Below are 23,710 nucleotides of genomic sequence, written 5' to 3' on the forward strand. Positions count from 1 at the left end.
AGGAGGAGGCGCGGCCAGGGGCAGAGCTTAGTGGCAGCCCTGCGCTGCGCCTCAGAATGCTAGTCTGAAAGTAGCCTTAGAGATTTTGCTTGGTCGCTCACAAACTTCAAGTTACATCACCACATACAACCCTTACACTTGGAGCACTGCATCAGTACAACACTGTACTGATCTGGCAGCACAGTGGCTTGGTGGTTAGCACTGTTGTTTGCAGCACTGGGGTCCTATGTTCATATCCCACCAAGGACAATATCTTCCACTAGTTTGTATTTTTTCCCCGTGTTTGCGTGGGTTTTCTCCGGGTACTCCGGTTTCCTCTCACACTCCAAAGATATACTGATAGGGAACATAGATTGTGAGCCCCATTGGGGTTTTATCAGTGATGATAATGTATGTAAAGTGCTGCGGAATAAGATAGCGCTATATAAGCAAATGCATAATAATAACATTGGTGATTTATGATCCGGCATTTGCGTGGTTACAGGAAGACACTTAGATATGAATTATTTATTAAAAGAGCAGCGTCTTACAAATTCAGGGTCTTCAAATAGGAAGCAGATGAAATATTCTAATAATGCATCCGAGCAATAAGAAAAATGTAGGTAAATCTTTCAAAACGTGCCTGAGGCATTACCTTCAAGCAACACAACTGCAAAGTTAGTAAGTTCTCATTTTCACATTTACTCACCAACATAAGAGAATTACAATCCTAATTTATAAACCTTGTAAGTAGCACGGTGGCTCAGTGGTTAGCGCTGGGGTCCTGGGTTCAAGCCCACCAAGGACAACATCTTCAAGGAGTTTGTGTGGGTTTCCTCCAGGTATTATGCTTTTCTCGCACTACACTTCAAAGACATACTGATCGGGAACTTGGATTGTGAAAGGACAGTGACGATGAAGTCTGTAAAGTGCTGCGGAATATGATGGCGCTATAAGAGAACAAATAGTAAAACAAAATATTATTTTGGGCATAAGACCAGTGTCATACCAGTGACGGAGATAAATGCCTGTAAAAGAATGTGGAAAAAGTTATGACCAACTAAATGCTTAAGAAGGTCTCTGTCTGATGTCTGTATTTCTGGCCTCCACACTGTTGTATCTGGCAGTATGGATTCGCTATTGCACTATTCTGGAAAAAGGGTCAAAAGTAGTCATAGATCATTGCAGCGCTCAGATGGAGAAAACTAAGCATTGTGGCAGAATAAGAATAAGCTCCCGAGCTAGGAGACCTCTAAATCTTCTGAAACATATATCATTGAGGTGCTCCAGAAGGAGAGGCGCGGCCAAGATTCTAGAAGTGGTGGAAAGCACAGCTGGTGCAGAGAAGTAAAAAGGCTTCTGCAATCTGCAAGGAAAATCCAACCAATGTAAGAGAATATTATCACCTAGGGGAGATAATTAGCTACCAAAATATAATTAATAGCTTTAATTAAAATAGTGTTAATGATGTAAATAGTTGTTAGTTGGCATAGGGCTGTAAGCTCCTTACTTTAGCAATATGTAAATAGCTATAGTTTCTAATGAGAAATGTAGGTACTCTCATTAAAAGGGGTTCTAATAGTTTTGTTAATTATGAAAATCGGGTTTTCGTTATGGCTGGTAAAGCCAGTATGATCTTCACTCTAGTATTATGTTAACGTAGATAGTTACTGCAGTTCCAATGTTAATTTTGAAGATTTAGCACTAATGCAGAGGTCAGATGATTTCCTATAATAACAGTCTTGTAAACTCTCTGTTGAAATGGTATTTTTTTAACAATATTTTGTATTCATATTTTTTCAATATTGATAAAAGAAATTCCCTATTTTAAGTAAGCCAAAAAAAAAAACAGAGAGAAAACAAAGAAAATCAAAATGCAATTATTGCTATTACACTAGTTTTGGAACAATTTCAAGGGTGCCAGGTGCCATCACTTTTGGACATGATTGTATGTATATGTACAGTGGCCTGTAAAAGTTATGGCACTCCTGGTCAAAATTACTGTTATTTTAAACATGTAAACAAGTTGAAGATGAAATGATCCATAAAAAATGATCTCTAAAAGTCATAAATATAAAGATGACAAATTTCCTTTGTATAGCAATAATAAAAATATATATTTATATATATATATATATATATATATATATATATATATATATATATATATATATACAGTACAGTCCAAAAGTTTGGACACACCTTCTCATTCAAAGAGTTTTCTTTATTTTCATAACTATGAAAACTGTAGATTCACTCTGAAGGCATCAAAACTATGAATTGACACATGGCGAATTATATAATTAACAAAAAAGTGTGAAACAACTGAAAATATGTCTTATATTCTAGGTTCTTCAAAGTAGCCACCTTTTGCTTTGATTACTGCTTTGCACACTCTTGGCATTCTCTTGATGAGCTTCAAGAGGTAGTCACCGGAAATGGTCTTCCAACAGTCTTGAAGACTGCTTAGCACTTGTTGGCCCTTTTCCTTTCACTCTGCGGTCCAGCTCACCCCAAACCATCTCGATTGTGTTCAGGTCTGGTGACTGTGAAGGCCAGGTCATCTGGCCTAGCACCCCATCACTCTCCTTCTTGGTCAATTAGCCCTTACGCAGCCTGGAGGTGTGTTTGGGGTCATTGTCCTGTTGAAAAATAAATGATGGTCCAACTAAACGCAAACCGGATGGAATAGCATGCCGCTGTAAGATGCTGTGGTAGCCATGCTGGTTCAGTATGCCTTCAATTTTGAATAAATCCCCAACAGTGTCACCAGTAAAGCACCCCCACACCATCACACCTCCTCCTCCATGCTTCACTGTGGGAACCAGGCATGTAGAGTCCATCCATTCATCTTTTCTGTGTCTCACAAAGGGTGGTTGGAACCAAAGATCTCAAATTTGGACTCATCAGACCAAAGCACAGATTTCCACTGGTCTTATGTCCATTCCTTGTGTTCTTTAGCCCAAACAAGTCTCTTATGCTTGTTGCCTGTCCTTAGCAGTGGTTTCCTAGCAGCTATTTTACCATGAAGGCCTGCTGCACAATGTCTCCTCTTAACAGTTGTTGTACTGTAGAGATGTGTCTGCTTCTAGAATTCTGTGTGCAATTGACCTGGTCTCTAATCCGAGCTGCTGTTAACCTGCGATTTCTGAGGCTGGTGACTCGGATGAACTTATCCTCCTCAGCAGAGGTGACTCTTGGTCTTCCTTTCCTGGGGCGGTCCTCATGTGAGCCAGTTTCTTTGTAGCGCTTGATGGTTTTTGCCACTGCATTTGGGGACACTTTCAAAGTTTTCCCAATTTTTTGGACTGACTGACCTTCATTTCTTAAAGTAATGATGGCCACTCGTTTTAATTTACTTAGCTGCTTTTTTCTTGCCATAGTACAAATTCTAACAGTCTATTCTGTAGGACTGTCAGCTGTGTATCCACCAGACTTCTGCACAACACAACTGATCGTCCCAACCCTATTTATTAGGCAAGAAATCCCTCTTATTAAACCTGACAGGGCACACCTGTGAAGTGAAAACCATTTCCGGTGACTACCTCTTGAAGCTCATCAAGAGAATGCCAAGAGTGTGCAAAGCAGTAATCAAAGCAAAAGGTGGCTACTTTGAAGAACCTAGAATATAAGACATACAGTATTTTCAGTTGCATCACACTTTTTTGTTAATTACATAATTTCACATGTGTTAATTCATAGTTTTGATTCCTTCAGAGTGAATCTACAATTTTCATAGTCATGAAAATAAAGAAAACTCTTTGAATGAGAAGGTGTGTCCAAACTTTTGGTCTGTACTGTACATAAAAATGAGTGTATGTATGTGTGTGTGTGTTTGTGTGTATCAAGCCACGCCACTCCACGTAGCCCGGCCCACTCCACCCGCAAAGCCCCGTATAATAAATATCTTATATATATCTAATATATTCTTACCTTGTAATGTCTTCACATCCTGTTCCGTCCAGATGTGTCCGGATCTCAGAATTCCAAGTGGCGTAAGTTCACCGACCACCATATTGGGACACCCAAGAGATGGGTGTCTCAATATGGAAACTGCTGGTGGTACCAGCCTCTTGTGTTGTACCACCAGCGGAACACCGTTGCACCACATACACACACATTGTATACGCCATATGCACCACACACACACATACACACACACTGTATATGTGGCACTCCTGAGGGTTCAGTCGCCAAAGAGGTACTGCACCTCATCCAGAGATGTGGTACCCCATTCTCAGGTAAGGAGGGAGCACATCTCGGAACTCTATCACCTGCATCCCAACACACATTACACAGCAGTTTCTTCCATCTCTTCCTGCTGGGTAGGAAAGAATGTTGGTGGAGGGTAACGGGTGGAAAGCGGGAAGGATAGTGCAGAGTGAGGTAGAACGTCAGGAGGAAGTGAAAGGGAGCAGATGAGCTGACAAGCAGTTCCCTGGAAAGTTGGAGGAAACAGACAGAAAGAAGCTCCTGGAGGGGAGCAGAAGGGGTCTTAGGGGCACAAGACGAGTGGATGCCACCCGTGGGGCCCGATCCAGTAGTGGAGTCCAGGTCACAGTGGGGTACCAGCCCCAGAGTCCAGTGGAATAATCATCAGACTCAGCTGGCAAGCCGGAGGCAGAGGCATCTGTAGGTGCTTCAGTCACAAGCCACAGTTATAGAGGAGCGGTCTGATTTACTGCGGCTGCGCAGACAATTGTCTGTGTCTGACTGTGTACAGAGCATACCATTTCTCCTGGGCAGGGGAGGAATCAAAAGACAATACAGACATTACAGCAGGGGATCACAGAGAATTCATGTTGTGAGGTAAAATATTTCACTGACTGTTTTTAAACAACATTTTACCTTGTAAAAGAGAGAGGTTAGTTGGATGCAGTGTAAGGCAGAGAAGGCCTTAACAGGATTTACTGAGCAGGCAATTAAGTATTACTCCATGCAGGGAGGCAAGATTAGTACGGCAATGACGAGAATGGTACACAAACACAATACTTAAGAATAAGATATACAAAAACAAGGTAACTTATCGCTTGCAGTTCTTGCAGGGGAAAGGCTGGAAAATCTCCCGGCGGCGACGCAAATTGTGGACAATGTCACTGGCTCTGCTATGGAGGAACGAGAAGCACTGTCTCCCGATGGTGCTAATGGATACGATCTTGCTTGACTTGAGTGCGCTGGAATGTGGAAACAGTCCGTTATGAGGATTCCTCAGAAGTGGCCCTGAGCATGAGCCATGTGAATGCTCACAGATCATGGCAGCTGGTGGTTCTTTGGAGTAGTCTCTAGGCAATTTATCTGTTACCACAGACAGGACAGGGCTGTCCAAAAGAACAGAGTCAAATGATAATTTAATAGTGTCAAAGTCAATCTTATAGTCAGCACACTGAGGGATGAGTGGCGTGGAGTTGCCAGTTAGAACAGTAGAAAGGGAGTCAACCTTCTCCTGTCGCTTTACCGCCAAGTCTGACCCATTCCCGCGCTCACTCCTCCTTATATTCCCCAATCCCCCTGCTGTCCAGCATGAAGGTTCTTCCCTCCCAGAAGAAACCTCCCCTGGCAACAGTGGTGACAGTCCCGATAGTTCCAGCCTTAAAGGGCATCGGAAACCGCTAACTCTGTCTATGCTCATCTTCTTACAATCTCACAAAATGTATTCTCTGTGATCTCCTGCTGTAATGTCAGTATTGTCTTTTTCTTCCTCCCCAACGAAAGAACACATGAGGGAAGAAGACAGCACAGCGGTGGAGAGAGAGAGAGCAGTCAAGGGGGAGAGCACATGGGGTACACAGGTCAAAGAAGAGATGACATGAGAAGAGAAGACATCAGATGGGGAGAGAGAAAGTGCACAGGGGTGAGAGAGAAAGAGCACAAGATGGAGACAGCTCAAACGGGACAGCACATAAGGGGAGAGCACAGCACAGGAAGAAGAGAGACAGGAGACAAGGGGGATAGCACATGGGGTAGACAGGTCAAGGAAGAGAGCACAGATGGGAGAAGTCAGCACATGGGGAAAGAGAGAGTGGATAGGTGGGTAAGCACATGGGGGAGAGATTCCCAACGCTGCAAAGCCTGCCCCCATCGTGACATTACCGCCCTCCCGATGCAATAGCATTGGGCCTCCAACTAGTATATAATAAATATCTATTCTAGTATATATAATATACACACATGAAGGAGACCAATGTGGAATCTACACTTTTACAAAAATTAGCGTCAGACACGAACAAAGTGGCATCAATTTAACCAAAGTAGAAATAGTATAATAGGGACCGACAGGTCTTCCACTACACCCAACCCAGCAGATGGACACCCAAGGAGGACTGTTCACATTTCCACAATTTATTGTTAACATCTCCAACAGCAGCAACAGCAGGCACATAATCCGACTAAAGATATCAGTGACTACAACTATGCAAGAACAATGCAGCTCACTAAAAACTACAGCATCCAGTAACAGAAGTTGTCAGTTGTCTTTGGATAGGACATCAGGTTAGCGCTTCACTAGTGCTTTCGGAAACATTCACACCTACCCCACATACAACTCGAACACCAAGCCTAATTCCTCTTCCTCCATGATTTCGCTTTTCCCCAGTCATGTTGCTCAGATAATGTGCTAGGAGCACTCTATTAACAACTAAATATAGATTTTTTACTCTGCATAACCTCTGCACACAGCTGAATTTCAGTGGCACAAAATTAGAAGGTGAAATAGGACGTCATTGATCATGTTACTCACAGTAGAAATAATTGTTTCAGTATAGATGACGTCTGTATGACAAAGAAGATCTTCTCCAAACAATTTCAAAGGGAGATGTCCCCTACTGTATGACATTAGTAATAGAAGAATTTTTTTGGGCCTGTCGATAAAGGCCTGTGTAACATTGACTAGATGCTCCAAACAATTTTAAACTAAGATGTCCCCTTCTGCATTCGGTTATTAACTCTTGACTAGTGTTGAGCATTCCGATACCGCAAGTATCGGGTATCGGCCGATACTTGCTGTATCGGAATTCCGATACCGACTTCCGATATTTTTTCAATATCGGAAGTCGGCATCGGAATCGGAAGTTCAAAGTTGATTGACAGCCTGACGTCATCATGATGCGCGGTGTGTGCGCATCATGATGCGCCGTCATTTCGGGCCTTCCGGGGGTCTCTGCCGGCCTGCCAGGGGGCTGTGTGGACTGCCCGGGGTCTGTACCGGCCTGCCGGGGGGCTGTGCCGGCCTGCCGGTGGTCTGTGCACCCTGTGGGGGTCTGTACCGGCCTGCCGGGGGGCTGTGCCGGCCTGCCGGTGTTCTGTGCACCCTGTGGGGGTCTGTACCGGCCTGCCGGGGGGGCTGTGCTGATGTCCGGGGGTCTGTGCAAGCATCGTCCGATGGGACTACAAGTCCCATCTGGCTATGCCTGCTACCATGACAGTGATTGACACATTAGCCAATGATGGGACAGTAGTAGTCCCATCATCCGGCTAATGTGTTAAATGTTAAAAAAAAAATACTACATACATACTACATGCATGCTACATACATACTACATACATACCACATACATACTACATATATACCACATACATACTACATACATACTACATACATAACACATATATACTACATGCATGCTACATACATACTACATGCTACATATATACTACATACATACTACATATATACTACATGCATGCTACATACATACTACATGCTACATACATACTACATATATACTACATACATACTACATACATACTACATGCATGCTACATACATACTACATGCTACATACATACCAAATACATACTACATACATACTACATACATACTACATGCTACATACATACTACATATATACTACATGTATGCTACATACATACTACATGCTACATACATACTACATATATACTACATGCATGCTACATACATACTACATGCTACATACATACTACATATATACTACATACATACTACATGCATGCTACATACATACTACATGCTACATACATACTACATATATACTACATGCATGCTACATACATACTACATGCTACATACATACTACATATATACTACATGCATGCTACATACATACTACATGCTACATACATACTACATATATACTACATGCATGCTACATACATACTACATGCTACATATATACTACATACATACTACATATATACTACATGCATGCTACATACATACTACATATATACTACATACATACTACATGCATGCTACATACATACTACATGCTACATACATACCACATACATACTACATACATACTACATGCTACATACATACTACATATATACTACATGCATGCTACATACATACTGCATGCTACATGCATGCTACATACATACTACATACATACTACATGCTACATACATACCACATATATACTACATACATACTACATACAATACATTCATACAATACATACATAGACATACAGTACATATAACATAGAGTAACATACTTACCAATACTTGTCACATTGTTCCCCGAAGCCATTGTCTTTTACGGAATAAATATTAACATAACAAACCACAAAAATACTCACCCACGATCCGAAGCAGTCCACGAGTGTGTCCCACGACGATCTTGGGTAGAGAACTGCAGCATCAGCTGTTGCTGCCGTTCTCTACGGGCTGCAGGAATCCAATGACGGAAGGTAGGTATCCTTCTGCACTGTATTCCTCGGCCACTTAAAAAAAAAAAGTCCCTAGTCTCACTTTATGCCATTGCTGTGTGGGAATCGATAGGGTGCGCCGATCGCAGGCGCCGCTGTCCGCTAGTAGGCGGCGCTACAAGCAAGGGGCGGGCACGCCGGGCAGAGAGCCGGCTCGGGGGCAGAGCTACCCCCGGCCGTGCGTGCGCTTAAAAAGCGCTAAAGTGAAACCGGCCAAACAGGAAGTTGATATCACCAACCATTCCCATTTTATTTACAGTAGGTGTATCCATATAAATGGCCCACCCTGTGTTGGCTCTTTTCTTGTCATCTACAACCATTCTTTCCTCACAATTTTTTAAGCAGGCTACACTTTCACTTATGATTCTTTTACTACTGATATATTTGAAGAACAGTTTGGGATTAGTTTTACTCTCCTTAGCAATGTGCTTCTCTATTTCCTTTTTGGCAGCTTTAATTAGTTTTTTAGATAAAGTATTTTTCTCCTTATATTTTCTCCTTATATTTTTTAGAGCTTCAAGTGTGCCATCCTGCTTTAGTAGTTTAAATCCTTTCTTTTTACTGTTAATTGCCCCTCTTACGTCTTTGTTTAGCCACATTGGGTTTTTCGTATTTCTTGTCCTTTTGCTCCCACAAGGTAAAAACCACTTACAGTGCCTACTTAGGATGTTCTTAAACATTTCCCAGTTATTATCTGTATTCTTATTTCTGAGGACATTTTCCCAGTCAACCAGATTAAGGGCATCTCTAAGCTTGTCAAATTTTACCTTCTTAAAGTGTTTTTGTGACTCCCTGACATGTCCCGATAGCGAAAGACAAGTGAAACTGTACAATATTGTGGTCGCTATTTCCTAGATATCCGACAACATGCAGATTTGTTATACTGTCAGGTCTGTTAGGCCTCTTTCACACTTCAGTTTTTTGTGTCAGTTAAAGCGTATCCGTTCCTAACTGATGTGAACGGATGCCACAGGATCCGTTTTGTGACGGATCCGCAGAATTAAGAATTTTAAAGGAACCGCTGGCCGGGAAGGAGAGAGAGAGAGAGAGAGAGAATTTTTTTTTCGTCTGCCAGAAAGGATTTCGGGGTTAATTTTCTCCCTGAGTTCCTTTCTCCGGGCATGCGCAATGGAAAATGCGGATCCAACAAAAAAAAAACGTTGCAAGGTCCGTCCAGGCATGCCGGCGGACAAAAAATTTTTGGCGGATACTCACAAAAATGGATCCAACGGATGGCCATCCGTCAAGATCCGCCAGTAATGCAACTCAATGGGGAAAAAAATGGATCCGCAAAAAAAAATGGCGGATCCGTTTTTTTCAAAACCTGGCGGATTTTGACTGATGGTCAAAAACGGAAGTGTGAAAGAGGCCTTAGATAGTATTAGGTCTAAAAGTGCTGCTCCTGGTTGGATTCTGCACCAATTGTGAAAGATAATTTTTCTTGGTTGTTAGCAGAAACCTGTTGCGCTTATGGGTTTTGCAGGTCTCTGTTTCCCTGTTAATATCCGGGTAATGCAAGTCTCCAATAAGAAGGACCTCATTATGGGTTGCAGCTTCATCTATCTGCCTTAGTAGTAGACTTTCCATGATTTCTGTTATATTTGGGGGTTTGTAACAGACCCCAATGAGAATTTTGCTACTATTTTTCCCTCCATGTATTTCGACTTATATGGACTCCACATCCTCATTCCCTTCACTAATATCCTCCCTTAAAGTGGACTTTAGACAAGGCTTTACATAAAGACAAACCCCTCCTCCTCTATGATTTTTACGATCCTTTTTATTATTATTATTAATATTTATTTATATAGCACCATTGATTCCATGGTGCTGTAAATGAGAAGGGATTACATACAAATTACAGATAAACAAACTAACAATCACAGACTGATATAGAGGGGAGAGAGGACCCTGTCCTTTCGGGCTTACATTCTACAGGATGGTGGGGAAGGAGACAGTAGGTTGGGGGAGTTGCAGCAGCTCCAGTGATGGTGAGGCGGCAGCTCCAGTAGTGGTGAGGAGGCAGCGGGGATCATTGCAGGCTTTAGGCTTTCCTGAAGAGATGGGTTTTCAGGTTCTGTCTGAAAAAACTGAGTGTGGTTGATAGCCGGACGTGTTGGGGCAAAGAATTCCAAAGGATGGGGGCTATCCGGAAGAAGTCTTGGATGCAGTTGGGTGAGGAGCGAATAAGTGTGGAGAGGAGGTCTTGGGAGGATCGGAGATTACGTGAGGGAAGATATCGGGAGATTAGTTCAAAGATATATGGAGGAGACAGGTTATAGATGGTCTTGTAGGTCAGTATTAGTAATTTGAATTGGATACACTGAGGGATTGGGAGCCAGTGAAGAGATTTGCAGAGGGGAGAAGTGGAGGAGTAGAGAGGAGAGAGGTGAATTAGTCGGGCAGCAGAGTTAATGATGGACTGGAGAGGTGCGAGGGTGTTAGCAGGGAGGCCACAGAAAAGGATGTTTCAGTAGTCGAGATGGGAGATGATGAGAGCATGCACAAGCATTTTAGTAGAGTGAGGGTTGAGGAAAGGACAGATTCTGGAAATCTTTTTGAGCTGTAGGCGACAGCAGGTGGAGAGAGCTTGGTAATAAAGACTTGCTGTGTTTGGTCTATCTTGTTTTTGAAGTGTGTGGCAAAGTCCTCAGCAGAGATTAGGGAAGTTGGAGGGGGCAGCGGTGGGAGGAGGGAGTTAAAAATGTTGAACAACTGTTTAGGGTTGTGGGATAAGGAAGATACAAGGGATGTAAAGTAGGCATGTTTAGCAGAGGTGAGAGCTGATTTCAATGCAAGTGCTTGTTTGATTGCAGTGAAGTCGTCTTGTGAATGCTTTTTCTTCCAGCGCCGTTCAGCAATTCTGGATGCTTGCTGAAGCTTTTTAGTGGTGCTATTGTGCCAGGGTTGTCTATTGATTCGTCACACTCTGTTATGCATAAGGGCGGCCGAGTCGATGGCTGATGCAAAAGTGGCATTGTAGAAACAAGTGGCAGTGTCTGTGTCATGGAGTGAAGATATGGAGGACAGTGGTAGGATAGAGTCAGAGAGTGTGTGAGTGTGTAGATGTGCAAGGTTTCTGCGGTTGTGCGCGTGTTGCTGGACATGGGTGACAGGTGAGGAGGACAGGGATGAGAAAGTGAGTAGATGGTGGTCAGATAGAGGGTGAGGGGAGGTTGTGAAGTTAGATAGGGAGCAGAGATGGGTGAAGACCAGGTCTAATATGTGTCTGTCTGTGTGGGTGGTTGAGGAGGACCACTGAGTAAGTCCAAAGGATGAAGTAAGGGACAGGAGTTTTGGAAGCTGCTGACTGGTGGGTGTCAATGGGGATGTTGAAGTCACCCATGATGATGGTGGGAATGTCAGCAGAGATAAAGTAATGGAGCCAGGTAGAAAATTGGTCAATGAAGGCAGTGGTTGGGCCTGGAGGTCGGTATATGATGGCCACTTGGAGGTTGTAGGGAGAGTAGATGCGGACAGAGTGGACTTCAAAGGAGGGGAGGACAAGGGACGGAAGAGGTGGGATTGCGTTGAAGGTGCAGTTGGAAGAAAAGAGAACGCCCACTCCTCCACCATGTCTGTTGCCAGGGCGAGAAGTGTGGGTGAAGTGGAGGACGCCATAGTATAGCGCAGCAGAGGAGGTGGTGTCGGAGGGTGTCAGCCATGTTTCAGTGAGGCCAAGGAAGGAAAAATTCCGAGAGGTAAAGAGGTCGTGAATCACATGGAGTTTATTGCAGGCGGAGCGGGCATTCCAGAGTGCTCGAGAGAGAGAGAGGGAGCAGGGTGGTGGGCGTTAAGGGCATGAGTTTGAGGTTGGAAAGATTTCGGATGTTTATATTGGATTGGGAGTGGTAGAAGGGGGTAATAATGGAAGGTATGAGCTGTGGGGTTCCAGGATCAGGAGATATGTTGCCAGCAGTGAGGAGAAGCAGAGAGAGGCAGAGCAGGTGGGAGGAGGAGAGTGGGCAATTTGTTTTGTGTGCTATTAGGAGAGATCTGAGGTTGAGGAGAAGGTCAGCAGAGGAGGTCATGTGGGGTGGCAAGAGAGATTATTACTTGGTTAGAGGGTGCTGGGGTCTGTGGATAGCGAAGGAAAGTCAGGAGAAATGGAGGCAAAACCATTAGAGCATATGTCAGCATGGTAAGGGTAAGTGTGGAGGTAACAGAATGAAATTTAGTATATTGAAACAGATTTTAGGCGTACCTTCTGGTCACTTCTGGCTCATTTCTGGCATATTTCTATTGTTATCCTTAAAATGACATCCTTGTAATGACAGCTCTAGACAGACCAATGGCTCAGAATTTATAACAGTTCAAATGCGCATCAAACAGGCCAGGTGTGATCAGGAGGGAGGGGCAGCAGGGACACTGGTTACAGACACAGGATGGGATTACTTAGAAGTCAGGAAGGAAAAAAAAAGCATAGATCCAAAAGGACAGATGAAGCATTGATAGCAGACAGATACAGGGGTGATTGAGGTTCAGGAAAGATGGGTGATGATGGTATTGCGGCCAGGAGACATACCATTGATAGCAGACAGATACAGGGGTGATTGGGATTCAGGAAAGATGGATGATGATGGTATTGCAGCCAGGGGACATAACATGGATAGCAGATAGATACAGTGGTGATTGATGTTCAGGAAAGATGGGTGATGATGGTATTGCAGCAAGGGGACATACCTGAGGATGAAGCAGATCAATTGTCAGATTGATACCAATAGTGAAGCATAGTGACAACAACAATGAAGCATCTATAGCAGGGAGTTATTCTTCTGGCATATTTCTATTGTTATCCTTAAAATGACATCCTTGTAATGACAGATTGTAACCCTGTAAGTTAACTGCCCAGTCATAGCTTTCATCTAACCATGTCTCGGTTATTCACGCTATGTTATAGTTACCTGTACATAATTCTGCTTCTAGTTCATCTATCTTGTTTGTCAGGCTCCTGGAATTTGTGAGCATGCAGTTTAGAGGATTTGTTTTGTTCCAATCTCCCCCTGTGGATTGTTTTAGAAATGTTCTTACATCCCTTCTGAGTATGTTGCATCGGGTCTTCTTTGCCGCACCTCATATCCTTCATCTCTATATTTTCTGGCTTGTTGTTCAACTCTAATGTTTTTCTTCCCATCCCCTCTTGTTCTAGTTTAATGCCCTCCTGATGAGTGTAGCGAGTCTTCTGGTGAATGTGTGTTTCCCAGGTTTGCATAGGTCTAGTCTGTCTCTGGCGAGGAGCCCATCGAACAGGTAATTCACACAGTGGTCCAGGAATCCAAATCCTTGTTGACGGCACCATTGTCTTAGCCAGTTGTTCCCATCAAGGATCCTGTTCCATCTCCTGGTATCATGCCCATCTATTGGAAGGATAGAAGAAAAAACTACCTGTGCATCCAGTTCCTTTACTTTCTTCTCCAACTCTTCAAAGTCCTTGCAGATTGTCGGTAGGTCCATCCTTGCCTTGTCATTGTTGCCAACTAGGGATGAGCGAGTACTTTAGTATTCGGACTCGCTGTACTCGTTATGAGTACCTCCTAATACTCGGGTACTCGTAACCATGGTCGTCTTGCTTTTTTTGGTCACATGCTTCCACTTGTCTGCTTTTAGAGGTTCTGTGACACATTCTTCACATTCTGTGACCAATAGAGATGCTTATGTTCTGTCTAGGAAGTCTTCATTTTCTTTGATGAGTTTCAAAGTTGCAATTCTTTCTTCCAGACCCTGCATCTTTTCTGCTAAAAGGGCCAGTAGTCTACACTTCTGGCAGGTGAAGTCCAGGCTCCCAGGTCCTACTGACTAGAATTCAGGAAATCCTACAACTTACCCAAATTTGGCCCCTCCTAATTTAACTAGTTGCTATCCTTTTATTATTTAGTCCTAATGTGCCCCCTCTAGTGGGCTAACTTGAGTACTGCACTCTTCTATATATAATTGACCCATAGCACAATTAAGATATCTAACCATATACTGTATACAGAGTAGAATATTTATATTTACCCACATTTAACCGAGACGGTTGTGAGTCATAAAACAGTCTTTATAACCCCCTACATATGCAACAGGCTGCGCGGGCAGTATGCACGAGGGTTTACGGGCAGTGTGCCTCAGTCTGTACAGGCAGTATACACGATGCTGTAAGGGTAGTATGCACCAGGCTGTAAGGGCATTATGTACCGGGATGTTATGGCACTATGCACCAGGAAGTATATGCAGTATGCACCATGATGTTAGGCCACTGTCAGGTAATAGCCTTCTTTATCATACCGTTATTTGATTGTCTGTGGTCGGAATGTTCTGACCCTATTTCCTTATTCTAAACCATAACCTGTAGGACTTAGCATTAAGAAATCAGCCAGCAGAGGTATGATTGAATCTGTACCAGCCTGCGGTCAATTGCTAATTACCCTTTCCTCATTATAGGTATTGAAACCTAAATATTTTACCTATCACAGATCCCACCATATGCATTATAGGCATTTAGATTCCACCATATGAACTCTATGACACCAAATTTTGAATTAATAGCGATGTTAATCAATCATTTGTCTCAGTATCCTCCATTCAATACAAAAACAATACCATGAATTTTTAAAACATATTGTAATAATGGATTGAATCGCATGAATTTAATCATCAGGGATTATTTTTTGATCACATGGCACTTTATTTGCATGAAATTACTTAACTGAATGTTATTGCCAGGTGAAATTCTTATACCTCTTATTAATATCTTTATTATATTGTTATGTGCAACCCCGTCCGGGCCGCTGCATTAACGGTACTGGGTCACGTCGGTTCCAAGTGCTGGTCGATTCTGACCAGATGCACGTGACAGTCTTTGTCAATTGGGGTTAATAATAAAAATAATTAAAAGGTTCATGATGTCAGTTGGGATGTTTGGCCTGGTATGGTCATGCACTGATGAAGGTCCCTGGGAGTTAGGTGGTGATGGACAGTGCCAGATGATTAATCCCTTCCCAACTGTGGCTGGCTCCCAGGAGAGTTGAAGCAGGAATATAGCAGCAGAGAATAATCAGCATTAGATAGGATTATGATCAGATGGCACCTTTTACTGAAATTCTGCAAACAATTCCAGAAGCTTCCATAAGATTCACATACAGGGTTTTGGTCAGGCGTGCATGGTGAGAGTTCAGTTTCTTTGCAGAGAGGTTGTGTAGCCTTTCTGCTGCTAATTATACCTCTGGTAAAAGATTCTTTGGATCCCCAGGGGTCCAAGGTAATAAGATCCTGAATCTGTGATCCCTTCCAGTGAGAAGACAACATGAATCATGTCAGAACATTTACTTCCTCTTACAGTGTCCCTTATTCCATGCAGTTGCTGTGCTCCTGGGGAAAAACACTGTTTTGCTAGTTATATAAAAGACCGAACAGACTGTTTAGCTTAAGGCCCCATTCCACATAGCGACGCACCAGCGATCACAACATCGACACGACCTGGCAAAGGTCGTTGGTGCGTCGCTACATGGTCGCTAGTTAACTGCCAAACAGGCAGATTTACTCAATGACGCAGCAACGATCAGCGATCTGTATAACGACCTCGGCGGTCGTTGGGACCTTGTCACACAGCATCAATTGTAACGATACAGACCTCAATAGGCGTGATTGAACGTTACCTTTTCCACGCCTCTCTGCACCGATTGGTGGCCACTGCTAAGCTCTCACTTTTCGATTGGGTGACCTCATCATAAAAGACGATGTATTAGTGCTCCCATCCATTGTTCTCGAGCACTGTGGTTATATCATACGGCATTCCTGCAGCGTTCCAGTGCGAGTCCATATTGCGTTCTACGAGCCTTTTGCTTGCCTGCTCCTGCGATCCAGTGTGAGTCGCTATTGCGTTTTTCTTGGATTTATTCCTTCTGGATTTTTATACTCTGTCTTGCAAGGTAGGCATTGTTTGTGATGTTGAATGATCTTTGTGGCATTTCACTTTTCATAACTGTATTCTACATTTTTATATGCTTTTACATACAGCAGCAATTGTACTTTTCCAGCTGCGCCCGCCGCCATCGTACGCTCTGTATTGCATTTCCATTTATAGAACAGCTATCATTTATATGTAATTATTACTGTGTTCTACAATTATTTCACATAGGCATTTTATGCTTTTACATAGGCATGTTTAGCCATTTCAGTTTTCCTTCCGCGCCCACCCCCGCCATAACTCTATTATACATCGAGGTCATGCTAAAACACAAGCTAATGGAGGGCTGCTTTGGCATGGGCAGCCATTTTAGTTTTCCTGCCGCGCCTACCCCCGCCATAACTCTATTCTCCCTTGAGGTTATGCTAACACAAGCTAATGGAGGGCCGCTTTGGCATGGGGAGCCATTTTAGCTTTCCTGCCACGCCCACCCCCCGCCATTTTAGGATCTTAGCTGCGTTTACATTTGTAGGTCATCTGTGTACTATATTTAATCGTAATTCGATTATACTTTTTTGTAATGCTGTTACATAGGAATGTTTGGCCATTTCAGTTTTCCTGACGCGTCCACCCCCCACCATTTTAGGATCTTTGTTGTGTTTCCTTGTATAGGTCAGCTATCTATAATATGTAATCCTAACTGTATTCTACATTCTGGTCAAGCTAAAACACTTACAAGCTAATGGAGGGCCGCTGTGGCATGGGCAGCCATTTTAGTTTTCCTGCTGCGCCCACCCCCGCCATAACTCTATTCTATATTGATGTCTTGCTAAAACACAAGCTAATGGCGGGCAGCTTGGCTTCTAAGTGTGTACATACGCTTTTGCATGGTCAGCGATAGTAGTTTTAAATTTAAAAAATGTTACATGTATTGGGCCGTTCTCACTGTTTCCTTTTTATTATTTCAGATGTCCGAGAAGCAAGACTTTTTGAGGGATTTCATTGTACCGCTCCCTGCCTTGCTTGTGGAAAATCAAGTCGGCTGATTACAGCAACAAGATTAAAAAAAAGGAGGCATATCAGCAGCTGGTTGAACTGTCCAAAAAGCACAATCTAACTGAGGTGGTGGATGAGGCAGTGGTGAATAAAAAGATACAGGGCCTCTGCACAGTTTTTAAAAAAGAACTGAACAAGGTGGAGAAACCTAGCAAGTCTGGTGCCGGAACGGAAGACATGTATGTGCCCAAACTTTGGTACTATGATCTTCTGGCCTTCACAAGGGACCAAGAAGTACCCAGAAAAATGATATCAATGTTGGCACCAGACCCAGAGATCCAGCCGGACTCCCCTGTCGGAGATGTAAGTACCTTATTTTCTAGTAATTAACATTGTAATGTTGGATGTACATGCCATATTTGAATAGAAAATTTCAATTTTACATGATAAATTTAGCAGATTGCAAAACTTATCCCTTCCTGTACAGATAAGTATACTACTTAACCTGTTTAGGCCTACTCATTTTTCATACCGTGGAATGACATTTAATATCCATTAATACTAGTCCCGTCCTCACATTTTCCAGTTAACAAGAACGCTTGTGACTGATGATCGTGATATCCTATGCAAACGCTTTGCTGTATTTGGGTGATCTTGTGTGATGAACAATAGGTTTTGGTTTGTGATTTAACAAGCGTTTTCTGTTCACGCAGGAGCCTGAAGAAGCTGTCTCAACACCTCCGTCAGTCACACATGACGATGACAGCATGGCAACAATACAAGAGGAGGAAACTATAGAGCCACCATCTACATCGGTACCGCGACGACTAACATATTCTGGATGCGAAAGGAAGGCCCCCACCTCGGCTACACCTGAGTTTCTACAACTGGCCAAAAAAGTACTAACAGCGCCGCAGACCCAACCACAAATTAGCGGCTTTGCTCACTATGTAAGATGAAAAGCTACAGACAATAGAGGCAACACAACATGTTCATGCTGAACGCGTAATGCTTGAGGCCTTGAGTCAAGCAGCTACAGGAAAACTTTGTGACATGTCTGGTGTCGTGGACAGACATCATTATCCGCTGTACTCATGGGCACACAATCAAGAGCCTCTAGAAACAACTATGAGGAGGGGGATAGACCCTCAGAAAAACACGAACCTTGCTCCCCCTCCTTTTTTTATACTCCACCAAGACAACGTTGTAATGACAATGAAACATGTTATTAACAGTTGTAGTGGTGGTAATATTTTGTTTAGTTTTATGTTGTGTTGTGTATATTTTTTTTTACATATTTTTTAGTCTAATAAAAATGTTATTTTTCTTCAAAATTGTGGTCTGCTTCGTCAATAATGGTTACACTTATATGCTGCCCAAGTAAGCCATTATTTTGAAATAACACGACACTGCTGCGTTTATAAACTTGAAATATATATATATAATTTTTAAATAAATATATAATACTAGATTATGGCCCGATGCTATTGCATCGGGAGGTTGCGATAGCATCACACCCAGAGGCGTATCTAGGCTTTCTGGCACCCGGGGCAAGAATTTGGTTCGGCGCCCCCCCCCCCCAAAAAAAAAGTACATATGTGACTTACACACTTAGCCATGTACCCACGAGCTGCTCTCCCTAATGCTCTCAATGTTCAGTAAAAAACTGAAAGCAGGAAGAGAAGCTCGTTGTCACAAGACCACATCTATGAAAATCGCATATGAGTGAAGTGTCCGTGTGATGACACTGGAACCTGCAGAGCTGAATCCTGACATTGGAGCTTCTGAATTCTCACAATGAATGCACTGCACACTTTTAGGATTCTCCCTTGCCGATGTACAGTCATGTCAGCACAAGTATGTGATTTGTATACTTCTGGCCACATTCCAACTAGACGTGCCCGGCCTCGCTCCGTTCATTTTCATTGAGTGAGGCCACACATGTCTAGTCAGCATGTGACCGCATGTATGTAAATTACCAGCACGAGAGAATCCTGACAGCGTTCAGTGAGCACTGTGAGAATTCAGACGTCTGCAGTCACATAGAATGACTGCAGACTCAGCACAAACCTGGACATCCCCTTTAATGTTCCTAACAAATAAAAACATGAGAATTAGTCAGTATCACTAATAATATTTACATCCAGGTACCTTATAGATGACATCGTCTCTGCAGTCGTTCTCCTTTTCTTCTTCTTGTCCAGACCCCATGATGAGTTTTCTCATCCACATCTCGTCTCTGCAGACTTCCATCTTCTCCGGTCTTCTGCAGCAAATCTTCACACGATGCCCTTAAAGATAGAAGTGTCATTATAATGCTCCCAAATAAAAATATCTGCAATATACTGTCACCTCACACTATTCCCCTCCCTCCTCATACTGTCTCCTCTATCATCCTCCTGTTCACCATACTGTCTCCTCATATATTTACCCCCTCACTCTCTATACTGTCTGCTCACACATACTCCTTGACTCCCCATACTGTGTCTGCACACATCCCATCACCCTCACTCCCCATACTGTGCCCACATAAATTCATCCGTTCGCACCCCTTACTGTCTGCACCCATCCCCCATACTGCTTCCTCATATATGCCCTCATACATACTCTTCATTTTGTGTCCTCAAATCTCCCCACACACGTTAAATACCATCCCCACTCCAAATCCACCACACACATTAAGTATCCCCCATCCCCACTCAATAATCCCTTGTCCCTACTCCCAAATCCACCACACACATTAAGTACCCCCCATCCCCACTCCAAATCCCCCCACACATTAAGTATCCCCATCCCCACTCAATAATCCCTTGTCCCTACTCCCAAATCCCCCCACACATTAAGTATCCCCCATCCCCACTCCCAAATCCCCCCACACATTATGTACCCCCACCCCCACTAATTAACCCCATCTCCACTCATTAAACCCCATACATTAACCCCCCTACACATTAACCCCCCCACTTATTAACTCCCATCCCCACATTAACCCCCATAGCCACTCATTAACCCCCACACTCATTAACGCCCCACTCATTAACCCCCATACCATGGGCAGCACGGTGGCTCAGTGGTTAGCGCTGCAGCCTTGCAGCGCTGGGGTTCTGGGTTCGAATCCCACCAAGGACAACATCTGCAAGGAGTTTGCGTGGGTTTCCTCCGGGCACTCCGGTTTCCTCCCACACTCCAAAAGACATACTGATAGGGAATTTAGATTGTGAGCCCCGTCGGGGACAGTGATGAAAATGTGTGCAAACTGTAAAGCGCTGCGGAATATGTTAGCGCTATATAAAAATAGAAATTATTATTATACTTTAACCCCCCCACTCATTAACCTCATCCCTACATTAACCCCCATCTCCACTCATTAACCCCCATCTTCACTCATTAACCCCCTCACTTTAACCCCCATCTCCACTCAATAACCCCCCACTCATTAACCCCCATCCCCACATTAACCCCCTCACTTTAACCCCCATCTCCACTCATTAACCCCTGACTCATTAACCCCCATCCCCACTCATTAACCCCCCACTCATTAACCCCCATCTTCACTCATTAACCCCCCCACTCATTAACCCCCATCACCACATTAACCCCCTCACTTTAACCCCCATCCCCACATTAAACCCCATCTCCACTCATTAACCCCCGACTCATTAACCCCCATCCCCACTCAATAACCCCCCCCACTTACTAACACCCCCCCATCTCCCATCTTCGGTGGTTCTTCAGCTCCACAGAGGAGCACACTTACCACCAGCGTTTGCTCTGGGCGCCGGGGAGTGACGTCAGCAGCGTGATCACATGACATGATCACGCTGCTGACGTCGCTCTGGCCCGGCGGTCAGAGCTTCAATTGTACAGGCGTCTGTATAGACGCCAGTACAATTGCTGCCTGGGAGCCGGCACGGCCTCCTTCTCTGCGCCGGCTGTCAGCTTGACAGCTGACACAGAGAACCGCCGACTCACAGGACGGGGGGCGGCAGAACGCAGCCGCCGGGGGGGAGACACTGCGGACCGCTGCATTAGGCGGCCCGACTGCGCCCCCCTGCTGGCTGCGCCTGGGGCATCTGCCCCGGCTGCCCCCCCCTGGATACGCCACTGATCACACCTCTTGCCATGTTAACCCTCAACACACACATTCCTCAACACACACTCCTCTCACCTTTCACCATCTCCACTCACTCTTTCACTCCACATACGACCCCTTCTCTCACTCCGTCTCTCATACTCACACCGTCATCGCCGCTGCTCCACGATCCCCGACATCTTCTTCCGCCGGCGCCATCCTGGATCCAGACGTTGTCCATGCCGGCGACATGTTCTTGCGGCGACGCCATCTTGAGTATCGTGAAATCCCACGATAGTCAAGATGGCGTCGCCGGAAGAACATGTCGCCGGTGTGGACGACGTCGGGATCCAAAATGGCGTCGGCGAAATCTCGCGAGTTTTCGCCGACGCCATTTTGGATCCCGACGTCGTCCTCGCCGGCGACATGTTCTTGTGGCGACGCCATCTTGAGTATCGCGGGATTTCGCCCATCCAAAATAGCGTCGCCGCAGGAACATGTCGCCGGCGTGGATGCCGTCAGGATCCAAAATGGCGTCGGCGAAATTTTGCCGACGCCATTTTGGATCCCGACGTCCTCCACACCGGCGACATGTTCTTGCGGCGACACCATCTTGACTATCGCGGGATTTCGCAGATCCAAAATGGCGTCGCCGCAAGAACATGTCGCCGGCGTGGAGGACGTCTGGATCTAGGATGGCGCCGGTGGAAGAAGATGTCGGGGATCGTGGATCAGCGGCGATGACAGCGTGAGTATGAGAGACGGAGTGAGAGAAAGGGTTGTATGTGGAGTGAAAGAGTGAGTGGAGATGGTGAAAGGTGAGAGGAGTGTGTGTGTTGAGGGTTAACATGGAAAGAGGTGTGCTGTGACATCACCGGTTACAACTGGACGGAAGTGGTTACAACCGGAAGTTGCTTAGGGCATTTATTATTATAGATATTTATATGAAAGTTTTAACTTTTTTTTAACAAATGAGTACAAACATTGTTGTAGGCCCGCCAAGAATCTCTCCAGCATCACTTCGTGTTGGTCAATAGCAGCCAGAGTCGCAGCCATCGCTGCCCTCATCCGCCGGTGAGAGATGCCAGCAGGTCCTTTGCAGTGGGGATTTCTGCAGATGACATGGTAAAAGTAAACCAGTCAATTCTGTAGAAACATCAAAATAAAGGTACATGGTTGCTGTTTTAATACTTACGGTTTTGTGGTGGCTCTGTTCCCTCTGATGACGAGCTCATAGCCCACCCAGATTCCATGGCACCACCAGCTAGGGGAAACAAGCAAATATAAATATTACACAACAGCGCTCCATTCTTTCAAAACACAAGGATCCAGTACAACTTGTTTTCAGCTTATAATATGTGCTTTAATTACCGGAAGGAGAGCCTACACCAATGTCACGGAGTGATACTGAAGATAAACCCGCATGTGGCGGCGGACTGGCAGCTGGCGAAGGGGTTGCTGCAGGGGAAGTTGGAGCTGCGGGATCACCAGGAGATGGTGGTGCTGAAGGTGGTGCAGCCGGAGACGGTGGAGCAGATGGTGATGGTGGTCCTAGACATAGGAAAAACATTATATTGATGTCATTAGGTTACATGTTTTTGAATATCCTTTTTTTTCAGGAACTTATCAATATGTGAGTTGAGAGCTTTGAACCCTCAAGGGCTTTGCAGAATGTTACAACATAGAGCTGTAAAATTGCAAATTTATACGAAACAGTGTCCCCATTTTGGAAAATCGACCCCCCAGGATTAGATTCTAGATGTGTGGTGAGCACTTGTAACCAAGGGTGGTTTGCCCGTTCATGACCGGGCCAATTTTTACAATGGATCCCAGTGATTCTGACATTGTTTTCTCGTGACAAATTGTACTTCATGTTTGTGTAAAAATTTACTTCATATAAATAGGCTTTTTTTTGAAAAATTTAATATTTTGTGACAATTTGCAAAATTTGTGAATTTTTTTAAATTTGATTTTTTTTATGCTCTTACATCACAGAGATATGGCACACAAGAAACTGAATAAGTAACATTTCCCACATCTTTACTTTCCATCAGCACAATCTGGGAACAAAACTATTTTTTTAGGAAG

The 23,710-nt window shown here is 44.1% G+C and overlaps 1 long non-coding RNA gene across 1 annotated transcript; it reads right to left on the minus strand.

The window, feature by feature from the left end:
• Nucleotides 1-22,557: 22,557 nt before the first annotated feature.
• On the minus strand, nt 22,558-23,162 carry LOC141099866 (uncharacterized). Its single transcript, XR_012234556.1, has 3 exons — nt 22,994-23,162; nt 22,818-22,886; nt 22,558-22,733 (listed from the first exon to the last, which is right to left on the minus strand). It is a non-coding gene; the product is annotated as an uncharacterized lncRNA (long non-coding RNA).
• Nucleotides 23,163-23,710: the final 548 nt, after the last annotated feature.

The sequence above is a fragment of the Dendrobates tinctorius genome, unplaced genomic scaffold, assembly GCF_039654945.1.
Source record: "Dendrobates tinctorius isolate UK_male_01 unplaced genomic scaffold, ASM3965494v1 ptg000011l, whole genome shotgun sequence".
NCBI lineage: Eukaryota > Metazoa > Chordata > Amphibia > Anura > Dendrobatidae > Dendrobates > Dendrobates tinctorius.